The sequence below is a fragment of the Protopterus annectens genome, chromosome 12.part0 (assembly GCF_019279795.1).
Source record: "Protopterus annectens isolate FY-2018-M chromosome 12.part0, PAN1.0, whole genome shotgun sequence".
Lineage (NCBI taxonomy): Eukaryota > Metazoa > Chordata > Ceratodontiformes > Protopteridae > Protopterus > Protopterus annectens.
Genome location: NC_056746.1, coordinates 328,778,760 through 328,791,644, shown reverse-complemented (window position 1 = coordinate 328,791,644; position 12,885 = coordinate 328,778,760).

The following is a 12,885-nucleotide window of genomic DNA, read 5'->3' as shown; positions in this document are numbered from 1 at the left end:
GAGAGTGGCATTGAACAGAAAGAGATAGTTTGACACAACACTTCAACCCCATGTATAAAATGGGAAAAAGGGGGTTGATTATGATGATTTTAATAAAGAAAACTGATTTCAGAAGGCCATGCTGCTGGAATGGCTACTGTGTTCTAAGATGCACAAGAGTAGATGCCCACAAATAGGTTCATAGGTGTGTATTAGGCCAACGGCCCTGGAGCCTTTACAAGCCTAGCCCATAGAAGTCCCTAGCATCATGCCACCATTAGTTCCCAGTGCCTCTATCAAGTAGAACCACTGGAGTGATCCCTGGGATGAACTTTCTATTTTCCATCCACTCATCAAGATTTCTCTTGAAGAGGGCCAGTGAGGTGCTCTGTTTGACATGTATGGGAAGTCTATTCCATAGCATAGGCAGTCTCTGGGTTATGAACCTGTCCCTCCAGCATGTTCTGTTGATTGTGGTAATGAGGTTGAGGTCTCTGGAATGTGCGGTACGGAGGGATTGGGATTTCTTTAGATGTAGCATTTCTAACAGAGCTGTGTCAGACATGGCTTTGTAAGTCAAGCAGAGATGACCTCTAAGTAGGCGATATGAGACAGGCACTAGCTGGTAGTTTTTTGAGTGGAATGGAGCATTCCTGCCTGGAATCACAAAGGCTTCAATACTGCTGGGGCAGAATGAGCATAAACTTTAACAGACAGCAGGCCTGTTGTGTTTTGATAGGAAGTGTGGCATATCATAAATATTGTTCTGCTCTGCAATGAACATTATGCTTACTTGAAAATATTGTTACTTCAGTGGTGAATATGTTGCGTGCATGTGTGTATGTATGTTTGTGTGCATGTGTGTGGATATGTGCATATGCATGTGTGTCTGTGTGAGTGTGAGTGTATGTGTGTATGTGTGTGTGTATATATATATATATATATATATATATATATATTGATAGAGATATATGGATCTACTTTGGAAGCTCAAACTTTCAAAACTTCGAACTTCATGTGGTCGAGACCATAATACTGAAGTTTTAAAAGTTCAAAACTTCAATAAAAAAAATAAAAACTATTTTTTTTACATTTATGTGGGGGGACGACAAGCCCCTCTGCTAATTAAATATACCAACTCTGAGATCACTCTACAGTGAAGAGAACGATAAATTTCCCGTACAGCAATCCCCATTTAAACTGTTCGAATTTTCAAAACTTTGATCTTATGGTCTCGACCGTATGAAGTTCGAAGTTTTGAAACTTCAAGCTTCCAAAGTAGACCCATATCTTTATATCTATATATCTACATATATATCTATATCTCTATATCTATCTATTTGTCTATCTATCTATCTATCTATCTATCTATCTATCTATCTATCTATCTATCTATACATGTACATGAGAGAGAAAGAGACAGAGCAAGCGAGTTTTGGCAGAGGGACGAAACCAGAACAAGCAAAGAAAAATCAGATAAAGTGAAGGCATGCAACTCCACATGGAGAGTGAATTACAGAACCAGGAGCTAAGAGGCAGAAGTCTTACCACTGAGCCTCCATGTTTTCCATTATTATTCTCACTTACTGACAACTTGGATGAAAAAAATAACAGCAGGCAAGAAACCTACATTATAATTCTTGTGTGTCACTAGTCTGCTTGGCAACAGCCATGACAGTGTTGCAGGAAGCAGTGCTAGCTTTAGTTACCCAGGCACAGACATATGATATATGTCAGTAGAGGTACTGCCAGGCTCAGACATATATTATATATGTCAGTAGAGGTACTGCCAGGCTCAGACATATATGATATATGTCAGTAGAGGTACTGCCAGGCTCAGACATATATGATATATGTCAGTAGAGGTACTGCCAGGCTCAGACATATATTATATATGTCAGTAGAGGTACTGCCAGGCTCAGACATATATGATATATGTCAGTAGAGGTACTGCCAGGCTCAGACATATATGATATATGTCAGTAGAGGTACTGCCAGGCTCAGACATATATGATATATGTCAGTAGAGGTACTGCCAGGCTCAGACATATATGATATATGTCAGTAGAGGTACTGCAGTACTGTGTGTAGGACAGACCTTGTATATAATGGTCTGTTGCTCCTTATACAGGATAAAAACATTTTTGTAAGTTTTTTATGGACTATATAAGCAACTGTACAGAGTACAGGGAATCCCACATCACAGAAATTTATGGCATGCAGGAACCTAGAGAGCTCTTTAGATGTTATCATGAGCAACTGGAAAAACGTGACAGCCTTCTCTGTGAGTGATTTTATATTCAGCATTTTGTACTGCAGTAGAAGTCATGTACATACTGGTACAACCCAGAAAAGATGTGTTTTGAAAATCAAACAATTTTGTTTTAATGATTTGATTGCTTTCAATAATGAATTGCTTTCAGTTTTATTAGATACTGAATGCTGGCTTAGTGACTAGTTTGTTGTGTTCTAGGTGTGATGCCTTCAGCATGGCGCATCACCAGGCTGAACAAGGAGAGGGTCACAGTAAGCTGCCTATCGGGCGCTAGAATCCGCCACATAACACAAGCACTCGGGTCACTCCACGGCAAGTACAAATATGACACAGTCATTGTCCATGCTGGTGTGAACCTGGACTACATGAAAAGAGACATAGAGGAGCTCTCTGATTATGTAGCCCAGGCAGGTATGACCCTAACCCTGAGCAGTATCCTTCCTTCACCAAGAATGATGCCACAATATAGAGACAAGATGATCAGCTTTAACAATTGGCTTAATGTCTGGTGTCATTCAAAGGGGATCCAGTGTCTGTCTGCCTGGGATGACATGCGCTTGCACCTGTCAGATATTGGCTAAGGCTCTTGCCACCCCCATAGTGCCTTTTTAGGCAAGGCTCAAATTCTAAACCTACCACCCTAGAAAACATAAATGGGAAGAAACTGAGGGTAATGCTGCTCAATGCCAGAAGTCTAAATCTCAAAATGCATGCACTCGAGGCCCTTCTCAGTATGGAGAACATCGATGTCTGTGCTGTAACTGAAACCTGGTTGGTTTTACCTCATATCATGCCCCAAAACCCGGACCACACCACAAAAGGAGTGGGTGTATCCATATTCATAAAGGATACCCACACCTCCAGGTTGGTGGCAAAACCACCCAGGTGCAACTAACCATAGGCAAAACTGCTCTACAAATTGTAGCATGCTACAGGCCACCCTCTCAAACTCAGGAACCCCACACAGCCTTCCTGAAGACACTGGAGGGTATAAATGTATCTCCAAACACCATCATATTGGGTGACTTCAACTACCCGAATATAGACTGGGAACATTACTCAAGCCCTAACTTTCTAGCCGTTCCTGGAGTTCATAAATTCAAATGCCATGGAACAGCTAGTCACTGTTCCCACGAGAGGAGAAAATATACTAGATCTCATTGTCACAAACATGGGGACAAAATGCTAGTATATCCCTCATTGGTGAGATCTGATCATAAACTAATCTCACTGGAAATCCACATCCCACCCCACCCCAAACAAAAAGACCATAGTGAAGAACTTCTCTAAAGCAAACTTCACACTACTCAAGACTGGTGTGGTATCCTTCAAGGCCCCTGAGCCAGTGGAAACCACAACCCAAGCTGCGGAAGCCCTTACAAATGCCTTCTATGAACACCTCCAGGACTGCATGGATCAGGCAATCCCAAATAAAACCAAGACTCTTTCCACAAAGGGCAAACATCCAGTCTGGTGGACCCCAGCCATTAACAAACTTTACAATAAGAGGAGAAAGCTATTACATGATAGGACAAAATCCATGGAAGTCACCCCTGATCATTATTAGTAAAAAATACGAGCACTCATAAAATCAACTAAGGCCAATTTTGAGAGAAAAATTGCCATGGATTCAAAGGACAATCATAAGGCCTTTTTCAGCTATGTTAGGAACCTGGGTGGAAACTCCCAGATATGCTCAGAATTAGTCCAAAATTATACAAAAATCACTGAACCCACAGATATTGCCAACATACTGGCAGACAGGTTCAGTGCAAACTTCACCCGCCTCAGCAGCTCCTAAAGGAGAGATAACTATCCCAGCCGAGTGTAGCCTCCCGGACATCTCAAATGCGGAGGTGAAAGCTGCACTCTAAAGCTAAAACACAGCATCAATGGAACCGGATGGTGTCCCCGGCTGTGTGCTACACGAGCTAAATGAGGAATTAAACCCGCACATAAGGCAGCTGTTTAATCTCAGCCTTACCACAGGATACGTGCCCAAGGAGTGGCGACGGCAACTGTGGTCCCACTCCACAAAGACCCTGGTAATTACCGCCCATAAGCTTAACAAGTCTAGTCTGCAAAGCTATGGAGAGGATCATAATGGAGCTCATAAACAAAGATATAGAGGACTTGCAGACATTGGACCCGACCCAGTTTGGCTTTGTCAAGGGAAGATCATGCCAACAGTCACCAAGGCCATTGATGAGGAAAGGCAGTCCATACAGCCTACCTTGACCTTGCTTGTAGAAAACTTACCAGCTTAAATGTAAACCCATATGTCACAAGATGGGTTGCAAACTGGCTTAAGGACAGAACCCACAGGGTTAGAGTTGCTGGCGCTGTGTCAGACTCGTCACAAGTGGTGTCCCACAGGGCTCAGTCCTTGGCCCCTATTGTTTGGCATCTACTCAGAAGTACAGGCCAACATGGGAGGACTTTGGCTGACAAAGTTTGCAGACGACTGCAAACTGTAGTGGAAAGTGCATCGACACGGATATCCTTCAGAAAGGACTCACGGAAACAGATAGCTGGTGCCAGAGCCATGGCCTGAAGTTAAAATGTATAGTCATACCCTTCGGGAAAAACAAGTTAACCCCAAGCTACCATATAGGTGGCAATCCACTAAGCACAGAAGAGGTTATCAGGGACCTGGGGACCCAGGTTGACAGTGGCCTTTGACATTCACATTGCTAAAGTGGTTAGAAAGACCTTCTACATTACCCACCTGATCATGAAGGGATTCACATCCAGATCTAGTGAGGTCATTGTTCCCCTGTACTCTTCACTTATCAGACCAATGATATGCCCCATTCGGGATGTATCTCACCCGACATCTGCAGCAATTGGAGAGACCCCAAAAGTTCCTCACCAAAAGGATAAAGGGACTCCAAAATCTGTCATATGCTGCCAGATTGAAGAAACTCCAGCTCTATTCAGTCGCATACCGTCTGCTCAGAGGTGACATGTGCCTGACATACAAGGCCATGTCCAACCCGGAATTAATGGACATGCTCCACCTCAAAAAATCCAAATCCACCAAAACGACTAGAGCAAGCGACTTAAACCTTAGCACGGATATAAATAGGACGTGCTGGAGGGATAGATTTATCACCCTATGCTGTGGAATAAAATCCCGGTCCATGTGAGGCAGAGCACCTCGCTGACTCTGTTCAAGAGAAATCTAGACCTGTGGATGGGAGATCGTAGGTTTACCCCAGGAATCATCTCTGTGTCACTGCTGGACAGAGGCACAACAAACTAATGGGCACAGTATTTTTTCATATAAGCTAGGCTTATAAATGCCTTAGGGCAGATAGCCTAGTATAAACCTATGAACCTATGAACCTATGTTACTGGTGCAAATGTGTGGATGCTTAAATAATGCAACATTTCCATGTATTGCAGAGCAGTCTAAGGCCTGGATTCAAAGACAAGAACTGTGTGGCTGTCAGTGAGCTAATACTTGAGGTGGTAAGTGAGCAAAATGCCACAAAGTTAATTAGACCTATATTAGAGAGTGCCTACATGCAAGGAAAAGCATGCAAAAAGAGAGGTGACATGATAATGGGGTAGAGAGTGCCAGGCTGCACTATCAAATGTGCAGCACTACACAAATGTATTTGGCCAATGCAATAAATATCTTTGCTGTGGCAAGCTAGCATGGCCTAGGCAATTTGCACTCATGTGCAATGTGGGGACGTGTCTGCAACTAAACTATTAACCATATGATATGAAAGATGGAGAGAGATCAATTTTTATCTTTTGTTGTTATTGGGGAAAAGCCCATTTTGAAAATGTTGTAAATGAAAGGTAGTCTGGAAAGATACTTACGGGTGACTTGGAGATGTGTTCTGTAACAGCCAATCATGTTTAGCTCCTGCTCCACCTCCATCACTGGAAACAAAGTATGCACTGTTATGTTTCCATGACAATTGTTATGATAGTAGAAGGCAGTGGTGCTGAAACAAAAAGCTGCTTACATTATATTTCTGGCTCCTTTCCCAAGTCTCTGCTTCCCATTGGTGAAGCAGTTTAGGGTGGTGCCACTACTGGTTGCTGTAGTGATGCTGGCATTGCTGAACTGAATAGGTGATGCCAGTGGCATTGGTTAGCATTTACACCAGACTATGCCAGGCACCACAATGGCCCAGCAGGAGCTGTCTATGGTACTTATGCAGGAACAATAAGAAAACTACTCAACAGGGTGTGCTGAACACACACAAGATGCCCAATCAGGGTGCATGTGTGTGGTCCCATAGTTCTGTCCCATCGCTGGTACATACTGCATCAAGCTCTGACATTGCAAGGCAACTTAGTGGACACCAACAGTCACACAGTAGCAGTTTGACTCCACTACTGGAGGATATGATCCATGGATCTACACAATGTCTCAGGGTATGTGGTTACCTTGTTCACATCCCGCCCCCATAACCTCACTCCATAGCACTGCAGTCACCTGTCACTCTGTTTCCACCACCTGCACAAGTAATGATTTCTGTAGCCTATCCACCCTCTAACCTGTGTGGATATAGTAATGTCTGATGTGTAGCGTGGCTAGTCCATCTACTGCCCTATAATATCAGGATGTGGTACCACAAGTGTCACTTTATTCTGTGTCATGGCCCATAGTTGCAGATAGATGCTGCATGTTTGCCAGTGCTGCAATGCATTGTTCTGCCTTTATCATGGCTATGGTACTGCTGCTACATGTTCCTCCCCTGAGTCTCCACTCTGCCCTTGTCTTACTCTAGCATGGAATGGAAAGCCCTGCAAAATGATCTCTTGCTTCTCCAGTTATTTGCACAATGCCATGCTATGTACCATGGCACATACAACAACAATAATGTTGCAAATGTCTGGATTGCATTTCAGTACCCCTGCTGAGGTATCTTGACATCAGATGCATATCTTCAGTATTCTGAATACATGCTCCACTGCATTTCACACTTCCACATGGGCTGTGCCTGTGTTTGACTCTAGGACATATCCAGCATCACCTACAATAAGCAACATATTATATGCACCCTATTCCCTGCTTGCATGTTTCCTGTGTATATAGACCTGTCTATCTACATGTGTGTACACTTAACAACAAGGTGAGCATTTGAGAGGTCCCTTACTGGGACCATTGGTGTAGGTTAGGCATTTGTAAATTTGTGAATCATGTGAACTGCCCAGATGTCACATGGCCACATTATAAATAATACCCTGGGCATTAGAAACCACCTGCAGGTTCAGAGACTAGAAGGTCTTCCTGTTGATGTAACACAGACCCACCCGAGCAGATGGGACTTTGATAACATTATATGTACAATCTAAAGTTCCCAGGATTAAGGGCTATGCCATATAAGGTCTGTATAGTCTTGGTTCTCTTCTCTACTGTCCTACAGAACCAGAATTTGTCCTCCACATATTGTAATATTATATTAAGGAACTGGTTTAAGATTCATGAAGCTGATGCATGAGATTTCCCTAATGTGTTCCTTATAGGCTGTACCATGTAAAAGATCATATAACCACGTTTGTTCTTAAAAGTGGTATATGCATGTATCAATTATTCCTCCTAGTTCCACTAGTGGGTGACTCACTTTAACAAGTCCCTTCCAGTATCCCGTTTCATTTAGAAACAGTCTACAGCCTGGTAGTCTGTGAGCTGGTATTGTGTCAGACACTAACTGTACCTCCAATGGTGGCATTTAAGGCTGTGACCAATAGTAGTGTAGACACTCACTCTGACAGTACCTCCCAACAATGCTGTTGTGTTAGTGTTGTTGCTGTGTCTCACATAACTTCTGCTGTATGTCATGAATCGTGGCAATCAAAATTCATATGGGCTACTGTACAGTGCCACATTTCCTTATTTCCTTACCCTTATGCACTTATTAGCATGTGCTACTACACAGTATGATATTTCAATCACTACATGGCCAGTGGCTGTGCTGTATCTTTGAATTGCCTACACCCTGTGTATGACTGTCATACATGCTGATTTGCACAGCCCAATGCACTTCCTATGGCTGAATCCTAGATAGGTTCATATGCAAGTACTAAGCTAGTTGCCCTTACAAGCCACTTTAAGCCAATTTACCTTCAAAGGTGAGAATCAAGCCTTGTACCTTGTGTCTGTGAGGTAAACACCTTAACCATTATGCTAACCGACCTCCCCCATTGTTTACGAAGATGAATGATGTGCTAGTCTTTCCTAATGAATATAAATCTCACAAGTGAGGCTTGAGAGATTCCTTACATCTCAAATCATATTTCATAAGCTTTTGTGACACATAAACAATCACATAACCACCTCTGTTCTGAAATGTGATTTTTAATTAATAAAAAGGTTACATTGGCTTTGATCATCTGCCAGTCTCTTCCTTTCTATGACAACTGTGCACCGCCAATGCATATTTTGTACTAGGGCACAGTCAGGCATGAATATGTTCATTACACCTTCAGTGTTATGCTGTCTGGAGAGTAGATCAACTTTTGAATGGTCAGTCTCCTGGCCATAATAGGGGTAAATCATACGCTGCACTAGAAGTGTATTAGACTATCACTGGCAGTTAACTTGTGAGATAAAAGTGACAAGACACTTCACTACCTATGCTCTGACCTTCTGAGATAAGCAATGGCACAGCCAGATGGCAGATCTATGTGGGTGTGGCAGTGGTACCAAGTCAGCATGTAAATCTGCCTCCAGGATGGAGCAGGTGGATCCAAACCATTGCAGTGCAAAAGCTGGATTAAATAGTAAGATACTTCAAACTTCATAGAGAAAAGAGTTAACTCACAGTTCCACAAGGAATCTCTTCCAGCTAGGAGGCCCTCTCCTATCATGCATAACTGGCATGAGAGAACTCATGTGACTCTGCTTAATGGACTAATTAAACTGATTCATTCATTTACAGATCTTCTGTACTGAACACTTTATCTATGCTTCGCCTTATCTTGTTGGAACATATCTTAATTTAAAAGCCCTTGCAGTGATGATTGATGCCTACCTATTATATGACAGTTATTTAGTACACCCAGTAGTAACAGAACATACAAATTGGCCGACAAGAAAAAAATCAAAAGTGCAGTACCTTTTACAGTACTTCAGTACAGTGCCCACCTCGATCCTGAATGACTGATTTCAGAGGCAAAAAACAAGAAAAGCATCAGGTGTCAGTAAAAAAATCTATAGCTGCAAGTGTTATGTACTGCTAATGATCCAGTGAAGGCTCATTCTGTAATACCAATGAGCGAAATCCTAGTTTTAGCTAACATCTTATCCCTAATTTGCAAGAAATCAAAATGTTTGTGGGCAGAAGTTAAGCATAAATCCATAAAACATGCAGTAGTATCATTAGCACTGTAGTTAGGGTTTGCAGAGTTTTAGACTGAGTCATGTCATGCAAAGACATTTGTACCATTGCTTGTGAATTTACTAGTGCTCAGTTTCTGAAAAGTGACCCTTATAACTTCCTTATGCCACCTAAAACTAAGTGACCATTGTTATCTTTTGTTTAATGTGGGGCAGTTCAAATTATGAGTTGCTCATTTAGTGACTTAATATTTCTAACTGAGTTGTGAAGTTTATTCTTGAATATTTAAGGCAGCAGAGTAGTTTACAGTACTGCATTATAACACTTGTTTATTTCTTGGCTGCAGTGTCTTCTGTGTTGAAATTACATGTCCTTCCTGCTTTTATTTAATGTTCTTGCTGGGGTCTCTGATTGTTTTTTTTATATTCTGAACATACACTGGTAGATGGAATGGTGATACTCTAAACTGCCCTGAGATATGGGCACACTGCATGTGTGCCCTGCTATGAACTGGTGAGCCATCCAAAAATGTTTCCTTCTTTACAGTCATTGCTTGGCAAGGCAGACCTCAGTTTCCCATGACCCTGAGATACAGCTATAAGTCATTAACAATGGAAATGAAGGAATGGCAAGTGTTTATAAATTTGTGCACAGAGCATTACTATATCAGAGCCATGTGTAAAGAAATTAGACACTGTCATGTGTGCTAGCATGCCTGGCTTAAGTTTTGTATATAATTACAGATTGTCCTGTGTATTGTACACCAGCATGATTAGCTATGATATTGTAAATAAGTTCTTACATGTTGATTTATGATCTGTTTGAACAGAATGTTTTAAAGACTAGAATAATGTCCTTTTAATTTCTAACTGTGCATGTTTGTAAAGAAAGATTCTAAAGGTAAACTGTCTCATCTGATCAGCAGATGATGTCATAGAAATGTTGACAGTTGCTATGTGTTACTGCCAGAAGCTGAAAGACAGGAAGGAACTTTTAGAAAACAGCTGTTACTTGAATTTAAAAATATGAAACGAAAATTAGAACTGTTCATAGGTTCATAGGTGTGTACTAGGCTAAAGGCCCTAGAGCCTATATAAGCCTAGCCCAAGAAGATTCCCTGGCATCATGCTGCCCAAAGTTAGTTTCCAGTGGCCCTGTCAAGCAAAGCCACTGAACTGATCCCTGGGATGAACTTCCTACTACCCATCCACTCATCAAGATTTCTCTTAAAGAGGGTCAGTGACGGGCTCTGCTTGACGTGAATGGGAAGTTTGTTCCTGAGTATGGGAAGTCTCTGGGTTAGGAACCTGTCCCTCCAGCTGTTTATTGTGGTAATGAGGTTTGGGTCCCTGGAGTGTGTGGCATGGGGGGATTGGGATTTCTTTAGGTGTAGCATATCTAGCAGCTCTGAGTCAGACATGGCAGTTACAGTTGTCAGTTACAGTTGACAGTTGAACTGTGCAGTGGCTACTGAAAAGGACTCACCAAGTTCTGTACGCCTGCCTTTCTTCTGTTGTAGTAACTTAGTTTAGATCAGGGACAGTGTTCTTTTGTTAGTTAGGAAATTATAACTAATCAGCTAGATCAGTTAGAGTTTATTTGAATGTTAGATCTCTATCCTGCAGTATTGATCTCATTTTCCTGGTGATTGAGTTCTGTTTGTTTATTGGAATTTACTGGTTTATATTTTTAATCATTCTGCTCAATATTATATATTTTTTATTAACTTACATTGTGGCTGGACAATCAGTGTTTTTCTTTAGTGATTTGAAAGTGCTTAGTTTAGTGATTTGAAAGTGCTTATACTAGCATTGATAATGTTGTGGGCCACTCTGAAAGCCTGGCTGCTTAGGTCATTTGTTACTATTTGTTTTAATATTTAATTTTCATAATTGGACATCCCTTTAGAAGGGCAAGAAGGCACTCTGCTTAGTGGTAGCATTACCATATTATTTTGGGGAAGGGAAACAGCTGGAAATTGGTGTGAGGCTTTCCCAGAAGTGACTGGATGTGTGAAATGTAATTTATTTAAGTGTGAGTGTATCAGAGGTCTTAAACTGGGACACGTTGCTCTGGAGTGTGTAATGAGGAGTTATATTAGGGTGGACAGAAGTATACATTCCAATCCCAAGCTATAGAGTAAGTTCCTGTTGTGCTCGTAGGGGAAAATTGTGAAAAATTACTCCTGTTTAAGTGACAGTCTTGCATTGGAGTCAGCAGTGAGAACTGAAGCTCTTTAGTTACTGACCTGAGATAGTAAGGGATGTTACATTAACTGGTAGGAGTCTAGTGGGATATTAACCGGACATCACACCATGCATGACAATTTGCTTTGATGACCCTCTGAAGCATATTCACACTATATATATGTATGAATCCAAAACAAAGCTAAAAACGTGGCCACCAAGGCCAGGTACTTAAATATATGCCAAAGAAAATATAATGAATAAAGTACCAAAGCTGCCACATCTAAAACGTCAATAAACTTTAATAGAGATAAAGATGAGCACTTTCGGGTTTTCAAAACCCTTCTTCAGATCAATTTACAAATTCATAAAAACATACATTTAAGGTATCAAATATCCAATAAAATTCATTATATATTGCTCCAAAAACTTGGCCAATCAGTGTACAGATAATTCTAAAAAATAGGCAGATAAACATTCTTATTGAATTAAACACTAGAAACTGTAACACCGATCATCTTCAGGCATTTGTTGGCTTGCCAATCATAGTTAAAACAGAAACATCTTATGAACCAATAATCACATTAATGCCAGCAGCCATTTACTAAAGGCTGCTATAATCAAGAATGAATAGAAACAACATACTAACAGCGCACTCTCCAACAATGTGTTTCTTTATCCCTACCAATCAACAAAAGCCTTGACATCTCTCATCCAATCAACCCACATAGGTCTCTCAACCAATAAAATAATGAACCAGCCGTTCACTACCTATAGCATAAAATATCATTTCCAGGATAGACCTAAACTCAAACATAAAAATATCAATGCAAAATCATCAAAGTAAAAACCAAAAACCAGAAATAATATAAAAACGCTTTTAGATTATTACTCCAGTAACTAAATGGAGTGAGTGGCATGTGTTTCAACTATAAAAAAACATTAGAGTTTATCATCATTTAAGAAAAAAACAATCTTTAGTTTCCAATAAATCAAGTACATAAGACCTCCTTGCAAGGTGAACAGTGATAAGAATGTCAGCTGCCAACCATTTTTGAATTAAATATAAATATATAACATCTGGATGAGAGAGCAGTATAATTCTCACATGGCTAATCCAAGGTAGCTGCTGCTTTTG